The sequence below is a fragment of the Manis javanica genome, chromosome 3, assembly GCF_040802235.1.
Source record: "Manis javanica isolate MJ-LG chromosome 3, MJ_LKY, whole genome shotgun sequence".
Lineage (NCBI taxonomy): Eukaryota > Metazoa > Chordata > Mammalia > Pholidota > Manidae > Manis > Manis javanica.
In genome coordinates, this window is record NC_133158.1 from 214,769,956 (window position 1) to 214,787,857 (window position 17,902).

General features: G+C 46.5%; 1 protein-coding gene across 6 annotated transcripts in view; it reads right to left on the minus strand.

The window, feature by feature from the left end:
• Nucleotides 1-708: 708 nt before the first annotated feature.
• The window catches only part of SAP30 (Sin3A associated protein 30), a 100,478-nt gene continuing 83,284 nt past the window's right edge, over nucleotides 709-17,902 (minus strand). For 5 of the 6 annotated variants that reach the window (XR_012129675.1, XR_012129677.1, XR_012129676.1 and 2 more), the window contains 2 exons: nucleotides 6,752-6,928; nucleotides 709-5,205 (listed from right to left, as the gene is read on the minus strand). The gene's annotated coding sequence lies outside the window, so the exon portion shown is untranslated. The remainder of the gene's footprint in view (nucleotides 5,206-6,751; nucleotides 6,929-17,902) is intronic. The other variant, XR_012129672.1, reaches the window with a different exon arrangement.

Consider the following 17,902-nt stretch of genomic DNA (forward strand, 5'->3'; position numbering starts at 1 on the left):
GAACCCAAATGCATTTATATTTTTCCATCTTTTGGTTTCCATTATTTCTGGGAATTGTTAGTAGATGGAATAAAAAGAGAACGAATACATTATAAACAACTCAAAGCAACAAAAACAAAATTCCTTGGGCCGTTACAGATACCACATATGCAAATAAATATGGCTTGGCATTCCGGTGGCAGGCAAGTGGGGATTACATTTTCTTCATTAACTTCTTTCTTAACCAAACAGTATTGTTTTCAAGCCTGTTTTATCAAGATGAAGTTTGACATTTTAAATTAATTCACCGTTCAAGAGAAGAGGTAGAATGTCTTCTTCTGACCCCAGTCATTTGTGCCATCCTGGCTGAATTGTACCCAAGTGGGAACGCCTATGGGTTTAGGATGAAATCAGGAGATTGCGATGCTTGCCAAACCATAAAAATAGAGACACTAACCAGTGCGGTGTCTTTCTGCACTACAATGAAAAGAGGTAGGAAAAGCAGTGGGTGAGGTATACTTGAGGTCTGAACATGCATGCTGTCTGATGGCAAGCCACTTCTAAAAATGAAGGTACTAATTTTTCATTGAAGAAACACCCAATCTGTTTCAATCAGGCATAACCAGTAATTCCTCTGCTCATGTGTGGACCTTAATGTGAAGCAAGGGAAATCTTCCCTTTTCTCCACAAAAGTCAACACAGTTGTCCTGAATGATTGCACAATGTTGGTAGGAGCCGAGATGTAACTTTATTATTTTAAACTTCTGTAAACACTTAAGCATGACTCTGTAATTTTGCCCCAGTACAGACACAAGTGCGCATTGTTTTCCGTGTGGAGGTTTGGCAGGGAATGATGAAATACCTGTGTGTGTTTAGGTGCGTCCAGCTAAGCAAATGCAAAGGGCACAACAACTACTCTCGGTCTGAGTCAGATCCACCGATCTGAGGAAGCCGTGCCTCAGTTGCCTTCCCCCTGCTGTTAGCTGTGTCCTGCCGTCAGGAGCTCATTTCCATTCCACCTTCTTCCCGCGCACAGTCTGCAGACCCCTGTAAGCCTCGCTCAGGGCGGCATGAGTCAGTCAGAGAGAAAACCAACACTAGTTTTCTAAGTGTCCACAGTTTCAAAACACACCCTTTGATGTGATGACACCATTTTCTACATGTACTTTCTTCAGAAAGTGGAAAAATACATTATGGAGAATATGTCAGATGAAAGTACATTGCAAAACATTTGCAAAACTGGATTATTGATGAAATGCATGTGATTCCAAAAGGGCTGCTTGATTGGAAGCAGCTGCGGCGTTTCAGCGCGAGGACGTTGCCTGGCCTTCGCGTTGTCTGCTTTCAGGTTCCTGCGGAGCTACCTCTGGACCTGCCCCGCCTCCGGAAAGCAGCCCCTACAAGCCGACGCGGAGCAGAGCGGAGCCAGGGTTTCGGAGCGCTCACGCCTTTCAGCCCTTAGTAGGCTGACTCAGGAAGACGCAGCCTCCTGTCGCCCGCGTCCCTTCTGACCCCTGGGGGGCTGAACGCCCCCACCCCGTGCCTGCGGCCTGACACGGCCTAACAAAGCCGCGATCGCCCTTGTGCCTTCCCAGCACATGCTGCGGCTGCCACGATGCAGTCATGCCCTCGGCAGGTGCTTGGGTGAGACGCGCGTCCATGTCACGCAGCTGCAGGGCGCCTCGTTGCCCACTTTTCAATGTCCCCGAACGGCTGACGCGTAGCCTTCGTCTGAGAATGGCACCATTGTCAGCTCCGTCACTGACCAGAAACAAGCCCACTTCCGTTGCAAATAGGCAACTGCCTTGTGGAAAATTGCAGTTGCCTACTTTAATAATAATGAACAGTTAATTCCTCTCCTGATAAGGCAAACCGTCAATACCAGCGCAGTCATCTTTATTTGGAATTTGAGGAAAGCTAATGTCTCAACTGTCTTCCTAATTTTTCAAAGGACTTTTTGCTGCCTAGCCTCATCTTGTTTAAAGATGTTAGAGCTGCATTGAAATGATACCAGCAGTCAGAAAGTAATATCCTGTTTAGACATGCTGGGACTAGGTTGTCTGAGTTAAAACTTAATGGACTGGAGAAGAGAAGCATTCAAGATCCTAGCGATGGGGGCTTGGCTATGTAGCATCTGCCACATGTCACAGTTTCTAAGCTCTGAACATCTGATAAACCCACGGTCTGCCTCTCAGCCTGGGCTGCACATTAGAACAGTCCCAGAGTTCAATCAACAACAACAAAATGATTTGGCCAGCTCCATCCATTCTGAAGAAAGTAGAATCTCTCAGAGTAGCACCCCAGACATTGTTTTTAGAGCCCCCAAGCGATTCGAATGCACAGCGCGTGTGCGGATCACTAACCCACGTGATAATTTCATCGTTCAGTAGGGAGAGGAAGCGAAGGGGATTAACACCCTGCTTCTAATTTTGGCCAACTCGGAGGCCCTGAGTGGAAAATCAGAAGTGACAGGGATACTGGAAGTGGGCCACCTGGCCATCAGAAAATTCCAGAGGGATGTAATCACTGCCAGACACACACTCAGTTTGAGTTTTAAAATATCTCAGGAAATTATAGAGGCCTAACTTTGACGCCCTAGTCTGAGATTCCAAAAACAAGCAGGGGAGAGTCCTCAAAATAAACCTCTGATGCTGCTATTGCGAATGATCCCAGGCAGGGGGAAGAAAAGAAAGAAGGAAGTAGCCAAAAAGATTTAGTGTCTTTGTGCAGGAAGCTGTCTGCTGAGATCAGATATGTTTTTATATGGTGTATGTAAAATGTGAAAGGCGATCTACAAAAGCAAGCACGGATACCAAAGTGTATGTGGGAAAAGGGTCAGAAAGACTAATCTGGTGGGAGGCTGGCATTGTAGATGGTGAAGGGGACTGTCTGAAACAAAAGCAAGGAGAGGCCCCCTGCGCGGCTGTGACAGGGTTATTTAGATGTTCCGTCAAGGATAAGGAGACACGGTGGCCGCATCTTCAGACTCCATTTTACTCTTTCAGCTACAAAGGGTGTGACTAAGTTGGGTAAGAAGCAATTGACAAATAGATCGTTTAGGAGAAAATGCCAGCTGCCCTAAATAAATTCAAACCCTGGTCTGGAAATAGCAATCCTTTCAGATGAAATCTCTATAGTCTTTAAAACATATGTAGAATGAAAGAGATGAGTGAACCATGTTAGACATCTTTTTTCAAGAGGAAGGTAGAAAAAAATCTTTGAACTAAAGAGTCAAAGACCTGCTGCTTCTTCAGTTAAAAAATTCTAGGATTTACTTTAAAATGCAATTTGAATGCAAGACTTGCCAAGTTTATTAAATCACACCTACGACAGAGCTCGTGAAGAAAGCAGAGACAAGGAATCATGACGTTTTAAACCCTCAAATTTGGAACTTGATATATTTGAGAGCTAGAGAGATGCTCAATACACTTTTGGACTAGCTGGCCATTAGAGCATGACAAGCCATCCCAAGAGTTGGTGGCCTCAAACAGTTACTCTTACACTGCTCACAATTCTGCTGTGTTCCTGGGCTCCACTGGGCGGCTCTTCGGCTGCTCCTGCCTGGGGTTCACTGGGGCAGCTGCAGTCATCTATAGCTTAACGGGTCCTAGTTGGGCCCAGATCGCCTTGGTCACCTGTTTGGCGTCTGCAGCCGGCTGTCACATGAGCCCACGTCTCCAGGAGGACAGCCAGGACTGGTTTACGTGGCGGGGGCCTCCATGGGGGCTGGCTCGGCTGCATGGTCTCCCAACCAAAGCTGAGACCCATGGAAAGGCTGTCATTCATTTGCTGGAGGGACGTGCACACAGGCCCAGAACCTGGTGGAGGCTGTGCACGGACGAGCAGTGGTGTGTGACAGCACGTGCCTCTGATGGAGTCAGTGACCTGTGCCGACACGTGGCGACAGCAGCCTCCCCAGTGCAGCCATAAACCCAGCGGAGCTGGAGAACGGGACGCCTCCTGGGTGGATCTAAATCTTCCAGAAGGGGGACCCCGTGGTTGGGAGGATAGTTTCTTCTTCTTGCTTGTAGGTTGTTGTGTTGGTACCTTGTGCTGGGTGAAGAATGCAGCAGATAAAAGTTTATCATTTACTCTTATTTATACAGCATTTTCTCTCCAGTCAGAAGAAAATGGCTGCTCACATCCAAAAACATCTCATTCCAACAGGAACTTTATAGCATTTGCTTCCCATCAAAGCAAAATCCTCAATACAGGAAGTCTGAGGTCTTGCCAATTTAATGGATTCCTCGTAATCTTTAAATAGCATATATTATTTTAATGCTTTACACAGTGGGAAGATTATTGAGGGATACATTAGCAGAGTCTCTGTTTTCTTTAGAAAAAAATAAATTCATAAAAACAAAGTACTCTACATTTTATTATTATTTTGGCAGTTTTATTTTTATGACAAAGTTCTGAATCTATTATATTGTCTGAACTCTAAAAAGACTCAATTGATTACAGAAGAATTTTTTAGAACATTTGCTTTGCCATTTTCTTCTCTGGGCCATTTCTGTGTTTTTGATACTATTTAAAGGACCTGTGTATTTTTCATGGCTCAACACCAACACCCAACGTAATATCCAATTCCTTCATTCTGAACTGTGCCTTGAGTGGCTTCCAAACTAAATGAAATTAAAATACCTGGGGCATTCTTTGTTTACACACGGTGGCAAAATTAAGTTCCATGGATCACGGCTCTGGGGCGGCTCTGAGCCTTGCCCTGCACGGGCCCCAGGCAGGTGGCTTCTGTTCCTTCCCCTTGGAGAACACAAAGCTTCGGGAGCACCTACTCAAGCAAAACATGGTGTGGAAAACACGCGGGCGTCTCAGGCTGGCCCTGACTTGATGGTCCTGGTTGGAATAAGGTCATAAACTGGATGTCACTGTGCGCCATGGAGGCAAAGGCCTTATTTTTCTCAGCAGGTTTCAAAATAGGGCTGAGCTCCCTTTGCAAGCCGTGTTTTGTGTCATTAGTGTCCTTAACTATCCATCGTCAAGATTTCTTTCTGATGGCTGTCGGTTGCACAAGTCCAGGTGGAGGGCATTCTTCCAAGGACCTTGGGAATCACCGGCTCTGAGTGTGAGGAAATTTCTGTGGGGGGAGAGGGTGGCACGCCGGCAGCTGGCCACGACTGGTGGGAGCTTCCTGGGAGCTGCTCTCCCGGCAGGGACAGAGGGCACATTCTCTTCACACCCCGGGGTTTCTAATACCCAGCCATGTGCCTGGTACAGAGGAAACATTCAGGAAATGTTTTCATCAGGGAATGGATACATGGGAAGATTTTGTGGGCCTGTTGGGGCTAAAATAGGTAGGGTGCCACTGTTTGTTAAGTCAACTAAGTGGCTGACTCCAAGTGACTCAACATCAGCGGAATATAAGAACACGTGTAGCTTTTAGAATTCAGGTGAAATGCAATTGGGAGCAGGGTAAGTCAGCCTAGAGCTATGAAACCTCAAGGGACCATTTTAACATGAATGTTTTAATGCTAGTAGTTAGCTCCAGCTGGGAGGGGTCATAGGCATTATAGGCAATAGGCAAATGTCCATGTTATAACACTTCCTAAATTTTTGGCAAAGTTCTCCCAAAATTATTCAAGTCAAAAAATCTGGCCTTGGATGACTAGCAGTTTTTGTCAACAAATTCAGTCTTTCCACTCTCCCCACTTGTCAAGGTCGCACACCTGTGCTTGCCTGTCTCCTGGATGGAGTCATTCACTTTTACTCCAGTGCCCTGAGTAGTCACTCAGGTCAAATGCTATTGATTCCATTTGTGTATGACAGAAGATGTCTGGATTTCAGACCAATGCCAGAAAACTAGATGATGCAATTCCTTTATAAAGTAGGAAAACACCTTTTGTGAATAGGCTATGCTCACATTCAGACTAGGAAGAACAAGAGAAAATTGTATTATGAATTATATAGATGGATAAATTATAATTAAGAAGGAATACTTTTTCTTTAATATTGCTTCAGTTCATTGTATACTCCATGAGGAACTTTTCATTAATCTGAATGATCCAGAAAATTCCCAGCTTCCTACCTCTCATGTATAGATACATATGTCCTATACTGAATGAATATTAGGCCCTAATTTGGGAGAGGAGGAGAACTCTGAGCTGAACATTCAGAAACTAGAAAAATTAGTTTTTAACCAAGTTTGCTCTTTTCCTGTGGACATTCATTGGGAAAGGGTGCTACATCAACTTTGTGAGTCAAATAGAGTATTGGCATATTTTACTTCCAATGAAGTACATGAACACAGTAGCATTTCAGAATTGTAAAATTTTACATTTAAAATCTATCATAGTGTTCAAATTGATAATCAGTTTATGATTAAATTTTTGCAGTTTTGGGTCTTAATTCTATTATTTTAGGAAATACTACATGGATGGCTGAATGCTAAAATTATAAGACCATCCACTTACTTCAGGTACTTGGGAAAGAGACAGGCTATGCATTTGTGTTGGGCAGAAAGACCGACATGAGCAGGGTGGAGAGAGAATAAGCCAGGAAAGCCGACTAACAGGGACCCAAAGAGTTAACCAGATCAAACCACAGAGCCAAAAAGGGCTCGCAAAGTTAGTTCGCTAATTAGCTGAAGTTTCAAAGGCTAAGAGTGACTCGGAATGTCCAGATATTCCCCAGATGAAAAACAATTCCCCAGATGAAGAAAAACATCAGAGCACAGCCTCTCTGAGGTTGCCCACACTCCCTTTTCTCAAGTGTGTACTTTTTACCTTAAATAAAGACTTCTTACTGCTCAACTTACTACGTTTGTCTCTGCGCTCTTCCAGTGGGGTCTTTGCCCCTTTGCTATTTCATTCTGTTCTCCAGGCGTAAGCACAGGTCTTCACTCGGTCTCTGTTCTCCTGCAGATACATAAGGAGGGGCTACCGAGCGCCGACTTGGGCTTGCGAGTTCCCATCTGTAGCCTGGGGCGAGTGCCCTATGAAAACAGTGAAACCAAAATAAGTCAAGGGAAAGGGGAGGTTGGGACAAACTGTTCTTACTGCTCACAGCTTTGCTTGAATTCGCGGGCCAGGCTGGGGGCACTGTCCGACTCCGCCCACCGCCACTCACACTCCGCTTCCACTGAGCGCTATTTCCCACCTGCCCCTTCAGGGAGGAACTCATGGGAGGGACCTTGCTGAATGGCAGATGCCAGACCAATTACATGCCAGGAACAGAGGGGAGGAGAGAATGGCTGTTCTCTCTCCACCCCTTGCTCCCGAGGCTCCTATTGATATGTAAATGAACTAAGGCTAGGCAGGAGATTCTGGAAATTCTGCCATACACCCCACACCATCACCTGGGTAACCTGGACAAGACTTCAGCTGTACCATCATGCTCTTTAGAAGCCTGCCAGAAAAATCTCCTTTCTTCGCTTTTGGCAAGTTCCCAGAACATAATCTCTCTGCATCCAATGCTCTGCAGCACCCCCTCCCAAATCCTGGGGTGGTAGGGACTTAGTTCTGACGCTGGGCAGATCCAAGCAGACACGGGATGCCCGGTGGCCCTGGCTTCAGGAGTTGGCAAGGGACTTGCCCTGCACTGAGCTGGAGTTCAATGAGCTTCCCTTCCCTCCCTCTGTTCTTCCTTGCTCTCTGCTGCCTGCAGGCAGCTGCCATTCCCTGCTACTCTCACTTTAACGAATTCCTTCTTTACCTTTCACTCTGACTTCCCTGCGTCTCCGAACCAAATTCCTTCCCAAAATTTGGACTCTCTAGGTTTGTGTCAAACAGTCTTCAGATCTGACTTGCTATTTTTTCCATTCTCCTGAAGCGATTCTCGTGTAGCAAACCCAGCACTGTCCCTGACTGGAATCTTGGTCCCCATCACGCCACACTGGGTTGGTTCTAAAACTCTGTACAAGGTTTCAGTCCTCCTTTTCCCATTTGACTCTATCTCCCTGACTAGAAGATCATGGAGAAATGTGTGAGCAGTAATGAAAGAATTTGGAGGTTCCCACTCTCTGCAGACTGAGTGATTGTTTGTTAGTAATTGTTCACTTGGATTCTTTTCCAAGAATGGAATGTAACATATTCCAGCTGATGCTATTCAAAGAAGAAAATATATCATAGTTCACTTGACAAATGACTCCAAGCACTGTGGTTTGGGAATTTTCCCTTTGAATGCATTGCTTAGGACAAGTTTATGTAGCAAATAAAAAAGAAACGTGTTCCATGTGACTACAAGTATAAGCACTCCAAAGTTTCACAAGGCCTTTTTCCCTTCTCCTTCCTCCTTTTTGTAACCTGTCTCCCCCACCTTTTTTTTTCTAGATTGGCCATTTCATCCGTAAATACTCTTTAAGCCAAGGGGCGGTGGGCCTGGCTCGAAGCTGGTGCCAAGCCTCCTCTCTTGATGATTTTCCTCTCTGTTCAAAGGGAGGCTCTAGGGGCAGAAAATGACGCTCCTTTCACACCCAGGAAGACAGACCACTTGCACCACGCGCAGGAAGGGAAGGCCAGGGGACTTAGTGAATTGTCCACACACACCCATATACAAATTGTGGTAAAATACATATTACACAACATATACCATTTCACTGTTTTTTAGTGTACAGTTTAGTGGTTTCAAGGGCATTCACATCATGCACAACCATCACCCCTTCCATCTCCAGAATTTTTCCCCTTCCTCAGCTGAAGCTCTGTCCCCATTAAACACTAACTCCCAGTCCCCTGCCCCTAGCCCTAGCCCCCTTCTCCTTCCTGTCCATATGAATCTGACTATTCTAGGGGCCTCATATCAATAGAATTGTACAATATTTGTCCTTTGTCTCTGGCACATTTCACCTAGCATGATGTTTTCAAGGTTCATCCATGTTGTAGTATGCACCTGCACTCCATTCCCTTTTAAGACTAAATAATACCCCGTTGTATGTATATACTACACTTTGTTAAGCTATTCATCTGATGACGGACAATGGGACACAAATACCGGATGAGAACTATGAGTCAAACTACCCAGGTAGTGTAAGTAAGTTTCACTCACTGATTAGCTCCTACAAGATTATCGTCTCTTTTTTAGTATGTATATATGCCTAAAATGCTACAAATGGCAAGGATTTGCAGATGAAACCTGAGCTAAAAGTGGAGAAACCAAAGAATATTGCGTTAAGGACTCAAGGCAATCCCACCGTGCTGAGAGCGAGCCTTGCTGGCCCACCACTGGGAGGACAGATGCCTCCCTGGGAAGTGCGGGTGGGGGGACTGCCTGCAGGCCAGGTCCCAAGGGTCAATTATGTTTGTAATGAGTAAGGGTGGCTTCTCAATGTTTGAACTCTCTGTGGAAAACAGAGACAAATTCAAGTCAAAAGCAAACGAAATCTATTTTTCTTCTCATAACAATGACGAAATGCAAGGGGTTGACTCTGCTCCCCGCTCCCCAAATCTTCTAAAATGTGGGAATAGCCTCTTTTCCTTTGTTAAATGTCCTCATCAGTGTTATCAGCATCCTAACAAAACACCTGTGTGTCTCCTGTCTTCAGAATTTGCTGCATTTTTTGACCAGAGTCCCCAGCCTCATCCCTCACTGGTTGCCGGCTGTGCCCAGGCTCTGTAGAGAGCCCCTCTCCCTGCACCCCAGCAGCAAAGGTGGCTTTTCTAAGCAACATGGGGGATGGCAGAGCTCGGGCTGCCCTGGGCCTTTGCACATGTAAGGCTAGTTTTGGGGAGAAGGAGACAAATGCATTGGCTCCGAGTTCTCATCTGTGCCCCTCTGGCCTCTGCGGTAGACATGGAGCAGAGAGCCCCCTGACCCCCTTCACAGCCCCCCTGAAATGCAGCACCACCTGTTGACCTCAAGGCAATCAAGACCATCCTGCCAGCTGAGAGTCCCCGGGAGGTGGGGAGCTGCCGCCAGCCCCGTGCACCTGCCCCGTGACACACAGGCCCGGGAAGGGAAGTTACCCTCGAGGATTCCGAACAAAGACCTTTCCGCTCTCTCTGGAGGGGCACAACGTCCCCTATTCTTGCTACTTTTTCCTAAATACTTCCTAAAAATAGCTATCCTCACTAACTGCTACCTAATTTTGTACATATTCTTCGCTGTCCAGCATGCACACCTATTGCCTTGCCAAAGCTGGGAACACTGCACGTCCACCTGTGACCCTGTGATCTTCAACCAGAGACGTTTACAAATGGGTGGACATTACATAACACAAAAAGTTGTTTTTTTTTTAAATATACTGAAACCACCAAAATGTCAGCTACAGTGGTAGCTGTGTGTGTGCATGCGTGCTTGCACGTCTTCTAGGAGACAGCAGACAACTTTGACAGGCAGCAGCCGGAGAGGCGCCTCACAGGAGAAGGCCTGCAGCTCGTGTGGTTTTAGACCAAACCGGAGCTTCAGGTTCACTGAGGCCGAACCTGTTCAGGTATCCCTGCAACTGAACAGAACCTGACATGTTGGGCTGTTTCCCGTTCACTCGAGAATTTTGTTACCGTCTGGGTGTCTGTCAGCTTATATCGTGAGTCAAAGTGGTGACGGCTTCACAAGGGTGCGTCACTTTGGATTCGAGGTCCCTACACAGAACTGCAGATCCCTGAGGTGAGGCGGCTTCAAGCCACGGCGTGTCCTGACCCAGTGCCGGAGGCTCTGCAGCCATCATGTGGTTGTGCCGTGAAGGCTTGAGCACCTCAAATGACAGAATTGTGTGTCCAGAGGCTCCCGGTCCAGCTTGAAGAGCTTGGTGAGGAGGCGGCCCCCCTTTCCTGCTTAGGGCTGTCCTCCCGGTCTCCACCCTTTATCGTTGGTCTCCACCTCCCCCGCCCCTGGGAGAACCTTCTTGGCGACCTTCAGGGTATCTGAAGGCAGTCAGCATGTCCCCCATGCCATCCGTCCACATGGACCTGGTGCTCTGGCCGTTCCCAACATGGCTGGTTTTGTGTCCTCTCACTGACCTGTTTGAATGCATGTCCTCTGAATGGATCCCATTTTCTGGCTCATATTCCTCCTGAAGTGTGGTGTCCAGTCAGACACAGAGCCCTGGGTGTAGTCATTTCCTGTCGATCACTTTTCTCAACACGAGCGGTCACCATTCAAGCAGTCACTTGAAGGTTTAGGTTAGTCACTGGTTGTGAAAACTGACAGGCTCACTTTCAGGGAATGGTTTAGTGGCAGGTCTCAGTAAGGCCACAGGTGGCCGGTGGTCAGGGGACTTCCTGCTAAAGGGTTGCCAGGTGTGACCCTGCCTCTAGGCTGGAACCCTGGTGCACCTGACATCTGCCTTCTCACTAGGTAAGTGTTATTTACTACCTCTGAAAGGCCTACTACAGTTGTGTGTCTGTGACAAGGGTAATATGTTTATGAGCATGTGCATAATAAATTATTGGAAAATGCTCTGTTTGTAATACTCCCTTAATATATAAAGCTGAACTCCTGTCAGCCATGGGCTCTATTACAAGTATTTAGGAGTTTGCTTACAGGGTGGCCTGCCAGCGCCTCCGGGGATGATCTCGGGGCCTTGCTGAGGAGCTGTGGGGGACCCCAGACCCTGGGAGACCCCCGGGGCTGACGCGAGCCTGGGGAACAGGTAAGGTGGCGCTTCGTTTTGTTCATTTGTGGAGAGGCAGGGGTGAGACCGGTCATGTTTCCTGCACCAAGGTCAAGGAGCCAGACTACTATGCAGGAATAATGAGAAACACCAGGACAGATGGACTTGCAGTATCTGCCTCAGGGCCACGGACTTGGGTGTTTAGCACTTACTTTATCAAGAGCTCTGACTGGCCCAGTTGTTTGCTGGGTACCCCTTGTTTCCCTGGGGACACGTCCTTTACCTTTGAGGGCTGACGTAACGGGTCACCCATGTCCAGCAGAGGTCACTTCCTCAGTCTGCCCCACACCACGACCCTCCCTAATGATGACTAGGAAGGATCCCTGGAGGTCCTTTAGACTTGACCACTTACCCCTTGAGGGACTAGGCTGGTCCCAAAATGCATGAGTGAAGCCAACACTGACCGTACTTGATGACACCTTCTGGAGTGAAAAGGTCTATGAAGGCCCTGCAGTGGTTATCAGTTGGTCCTGACGCAGTTATCTAGGAAGTTAGCCTTGGCGCTCTATAGGATAGGAAACTAAACTGCATAAATACAGGTATGTTCTCCTACCAAGTGGGAAAAGTCCAAGCGTCCAGTTTTCAGACCCACACACTGCAGTCACCTTCTAGTAGCCTCTCTGTCTTACCTCCGATTGCCTCCCCTCTGGCCCACCTGATGCCGGTTGGCATTATTGCAGCCCCTCCTTATAACTGTAGGAAAGTCACACCTTCCAGGCCCTCCGGAGACCAGTCCCAGCCTCCCTCTGCTTTGCTAAATGAACTTCCCTCCAACCAAATGTCCTTTGTAGATTTTCGAATTCTTCAGCACGTTCCCACCCCCATCTGCCTGCAGAGTGGACGCTCTCCTCGTCTGGTCCTGCTTCTCCCTCCCCTCCAAGTCCAGCAGCTTCCCCACATTTCCCTGCCTCCAGCACTCACTTCTCACTCATTAGGGGTCCTGGCACTTGTACAGCACTTGAGGTGCAATGCTTATCTGTTGGGAGATGATTCTCCACCGGTTGCTCATGTTTCTGAATATCTTGCAAGCAAAGACACTGACCACCTTTGTTCCAGACTGTGTTTGTAAGGATGTTGATATAGGGATGGAGTGTTTCCTTCTGGAGAAAGTGCAGGCCTGCTTACTGCTGTCATGAGAGACTCGTTGCCTTAAGCTGAGGCTTCTCCCCCTGAAGGCAGCCCAGGCGCATGCATTTGCGCCAGCCTGTGGGAATGGGCCGGGGAAGCCGGCATAAGGTAAGCTTGGCACTCTGGCTATTGCCAGGAAGTCCTTTGTCTCTGCCCCAGGAATCCTGAGCCAGACCAGCTTGCTCACTCACAAGTAGGGCGAATTCCAGCCCCTTCTCTGCTCCTGACAGCATCTTTCTATGGGAATCTCATCCTCCCTAAGTGAGAAAGACTAAATTAAAGACAGAATATTATATTATACTTCTCAACACCTCTGGTATTGTCTCCTGCACATCCTAAGTGCCGGTAAGTTTTACTGATGATCTCAGTGACACTGACAGTCAGGTAAAATACACATTGCAACAAATTCCCGAGTGTCAATCCCAACTCATCTTTTTTCTGCTGTGTGATGCCCTAGCTTTCAAGCGTTAGAGCGCTTTTTAAAAACGCACGTGTGCAGAAGAAGTGGGGAGGGGGGAGAACGCGGGGAGCACAGGCAGCAATAGAAGGGGATACGTTCGAGAACCAAGTGGTGGTGGGGTCTTCTGATCGCCTCTAACTATTAAACGCCCCATTTATTTCTTTGAAAAAATAATCCTAGTTTTTTTTTCAGCTGAGAACATTGTAACCAGCCAAGATAATACCTTTCTCAGCCTGCCTTTGGGCTACATGCAGCCGCTCACTGGGTTCCAGCCAGGAAGGCGCAAGTGGGAGCGGAACGGAGAGCACTCCCTTCTTCTTGCCCCCTTCCCCTTCCTACTGCCCCGACGGTAGAGAACGTGGCTGGTGCCACAGCAGCCATGCTGGACCACGGGTGAACTTGGAAGCAGAATCCATGCATGGTGGAGAGACATGATCGGAGAGCATGAACCCTGACATGGAGCCACTGTACCACTTCAAACAGACAGTCTCCTGCCTCTTTGCATGACAGAACAATAAAATTCTATTTTCTTTAAACCACTAGTGTTTTGGATTTCCTGGCAGTTGAATCTTAATGAATGCATCAACCCAATTTTATTGAGTGTGGAGTGTATTATAACTCACATTTCCTAAGAAAAGTGCCATCCTTTTTGACATTCACAATGAAAACTAAGGGCTAATGCATATCCTGTCTAAAGCAATCTACAGATTCAATGGAATCCCTATAAAAATACTGACAGCATTCTTCAGTGAACTGGACAAATAGTTCTAAAATTCATATGGAACCACAAAAGACCCTGAAAAACCAAAGCAATCCTGAGAAGGAAGAATAAAGCAGGGGGAATTGCGCTCCCTCACTTCAAGCTCTACTACAAAGGCACAGTAAACAACACAATTTGGTACTGGTTCAAGAACAGAGCCACAGACCAGTGGAACAGAATAGAGAGTCCAGACATTAACCCAAACATATATGGCCAATTAATATCCAATAAAGGAGCCATGGACATACAATGGGGAAATGACAGTCTCTTCAACAGCTGGTGTTGGCAAAACTGGACAGCTACATGCAAGAGAATGAAACTGGATCACTGTCTAACCCCATACACAAAAGTAAATTTGAAATGGATCAAAGACCTGAATGAAAGTCATGAAACCATAAAACTCTTAGAAAAAAACATAGGCAAAAATCTATTGGACATAAACATGAGCAACTTCTTCATGAACATATCTCCCTGGGCAAGGGAAACAAAAGCAAAAATGAACAAGTGGGACTATATCAAACTAAAAAGCTTCCGTACAGCAAAGGACACCATCAGTAGAACAAAAGGACATCCTACTGTATGGGAGAAAATATTCATAAATGACAGATCCAATAAGGGGTTGACATCCAAAATATGTAAAGAGCTCACATACCTCAACAAACAAAAAGCAAAAAATCCAATTAAAAAATGGTCAGAGATCCGAACAGACACTTCTCCAAAGAAGAAATTCAGATGGCCAACAGGCACATGAAAAGATGCTCCACATCACTAATCATCAGGGAAATGCAAATTAAAACCACAATGAGATATCACCTCACACCAGTAAGGACCACCACCATCCAAAAGACAAACAACAGCAAATGTTGACGAGGTTGTGGAGAAAGGGAAACCCTCCTACACTGCTGGTGGGAATGTAAATTAGTTCAATTAGTGTGGAAAGCACTATGGAGGTTCCTCAAAATACTCAAAATAGAAATACCATTTGACCCAAGAATTCCACTCCTAGGAATTTACCCTAAGAATGCAGGAGCCCAGTTTCAAAAAGATATATTCACCCCTATGTTTATCACAGAACTATTTATAATAGCCAAGAAATGGAAGCAACCTAAGTGTCCACCAGTAGATGAATGGATAAAGAAGATGTGGTACATATACACAATGGAATATTATTCAGCCATAAGAAGAAAAAAAATCCTACCATTTGCAACATGGATGGAACTAGAGGGTATTATGCTCAGTGAAACAAGCCAGGTGGAGAAAGACAAGTACCAAATGATTTCACTCATATGTGGAGTATAAAACAAAGAAAAAACTGAAGGAACAAAACAGCAGCAGAATCACAGAACCCAAGAATGAACTAACAGTTACCAAAGGGAAAGGGACTGGGGGAGGATGGGTGGGAAGGGAGGGATAAGGGGGGAAAAGGGGCATTATGATTAGCAGACATGACATGGGAGGGGGGCATGGGGAGGGCTGTGCAACAGAGAAGATAAGTAGAGATTCTACAGCATCTTACTACACAGATGGACAGTGACTGTAATGGGGTATGTGAGGGGGACCTGATAATGGGGGGACTCTAGTAACCATAATGATACTCATGTAATTGTACATTAATGATACCAAAATAAAATTTAAAAAAAAAAAAGTGAGGGCTATGACCACTGCATGTATGTGGCCATGTAGTCCAAAAGAAAACCCATTTTAAAAAATTGAATTCAATGCTGTTTTATGAAGAATTTAGTCTAACTTACACATATCTTAGGAATACCTGTATGGACATCAATAGGCATATTTTCTGACAGTTTGAATATAAAGATTTTATCACCCTAAAAATATTTCACATTTCCTTTGAAAATGCTTTATAACCCTGCCCGCCGCCGCACAGCCCTGGGTCTGTCTGGGCCGAGCCTCCACCCACTGCTTCCCTCCTCTTGTGCTCCAGCCACGGGTCCGGCCGTGACTTGAATCCATGGGGCTGATCCCGAGCTAAGGCCTGGGGAGCTCATGCCCGTCTTGCTCCGCACCGAGACCTCAGCTCCAGATGGCCATGCCACCCCTCTGACCGCCCCCTGCAGGTGTCCATGACGCTCCCATGGGGCCTGGAGAAGGAAGCTGGGCTGGGCCGCGCAGGGGGCACGGAGCTCTAGTCTGCCAGCTGTGCGGCCTTTGGGGCCCTGCGGGCATGTGGGTCTGTGGGTCCCCTCCTGACAGAAAGGGAGCCACGACCCTGGCCTTGACTCTCTCCCTGGGTTTCCTTGAGGTTTCATGAAATAGTTCACGAGGAAGAGCTTCGTAAACTAGAAGCTTGGTCAACCTATCATGTCACAAGTCAGGAGACGGGGGTTCCTGACACACAAATGTGATGGAAAAGGGAGGAATCCATCTAAGATCAATCTGTTTGATGAACATCAACTTTTTAGATTGAAGTATCATTAATATATAATCTTCTATTGATTTCAAGTATACAACACAGTGGTGTGACAGCCATACTATTAAACCCTCACCCCCACTGATGCAGTTGCTAGCTGTCAAGCAGGGAGAGGTTTCAGAATCACTGGCTATATTCTCCAGGCTGTACTACCACCCCTGTGACCAACTTATATTATGACTCAGAATTTTTATGCTCTTTTATCCCCCTGCCCCTCCCTGCCGAGCCACCCACCCCAACCCCTCCCCCACAGTAACCACCAGTCACTTCTCAGTGTTTATGGGTCTATTGCTGTTTTGTTCATTTGTTTGGACAAACATTAATTTTGGGACTGAGGGTGTTAGCCCAAAAACATTAATGACTAAGGGATATCAGACCTTATCAGCAGTAACTTCTTGCATGTCTACCAACCCAAACCTATTAGGATCTTGCAAGAGTTATTTTAGAGTAACTATTTCCTTCTGACCTCTTGTCCAATATACATAGAGGAAGTGAAGGACATTATTTTAACTCATCAAATGAAGTAAGGTTTATGAATCAAAACAACTTAGATTCTGGCCTTAGAACAGCACAGTTTGCATGGTACCTTCAACATGATAAGGGACAGATGGTGGCATTTAATGCTCATCATTGTAGTGGGGTTTCTATTTATACATTCTTAGCCAGGACTTTAGAGAGCCCTGCAGTTCGGGGACAGCATGGGAGGAGTAAGATTCAGGGGCCTTTATGAACTGAGCTGACTCAGCCCTGGTCCTTGGGTCTCAGTTTAGATCCTGGTTTTGCTCGGCTCTTCATTGGTCCTGGTCCAATAACTGAACTTCAGTTTCTTCATCTATAAAATTGAAATAATAAAATGTTCTTCATATTAGACACTTGTTCATTGTCAACCCTGTGCTTCTCAGTTACTCTCAAAAAACAAACAAAAATAGGAAAATTTGACGAGAGATGGCTGCCACATGCCCTGGAGTCTCTGCCTCACTTTGCGTCCTCAGAGGACGAGGAGGAGATTACAGCAGATTCAGAGACAGGCTTTGGAGAAGGAACTTCAAAACCTGTGTCAGGTGGGACTGTACTGACTGACCTCAGACCAGAGAGACGTGAAATCGTGAAGCGGGCAAAGCATGCGGTCAGGTCCCCCCTCCTGATTCCAGGCCCCTTGTCTCCCTCGAGATGCCCTTTCTCGGACGCCCAGTTTCCGTTTGCTGCCCACGGATGCTTCTGGGAAGCCCCCGACCCAGGCTGGGTCTCAGCTTTCATCCCTCGGGTCCATCACTAGCCTCATCACAGCCTCTTACCCGTGAAGCTGCCCTTTGCTCACTCTTCTCCATCGAGACCTGGGGAGGCTGATCACTCAGAGGGGTGAGGAGCTAATGGTTTTTGGGGTTTCCCTAGGAGACAATTGGCAGCTCCTCCCACAGGAGATTTTAAGGCTGAGGCAACACTAAGAAACCCTTTCCTATCTTTCCTAACGCCCATCCTGAGCTCACGTGTAAGAAGACTGTTTAAACACATTTCACTTTTCAACAATCTACATGACACGTGTTTTTTCTTTAAAACAATGCTTCCGCTCCAAATAAATCAAGGTCA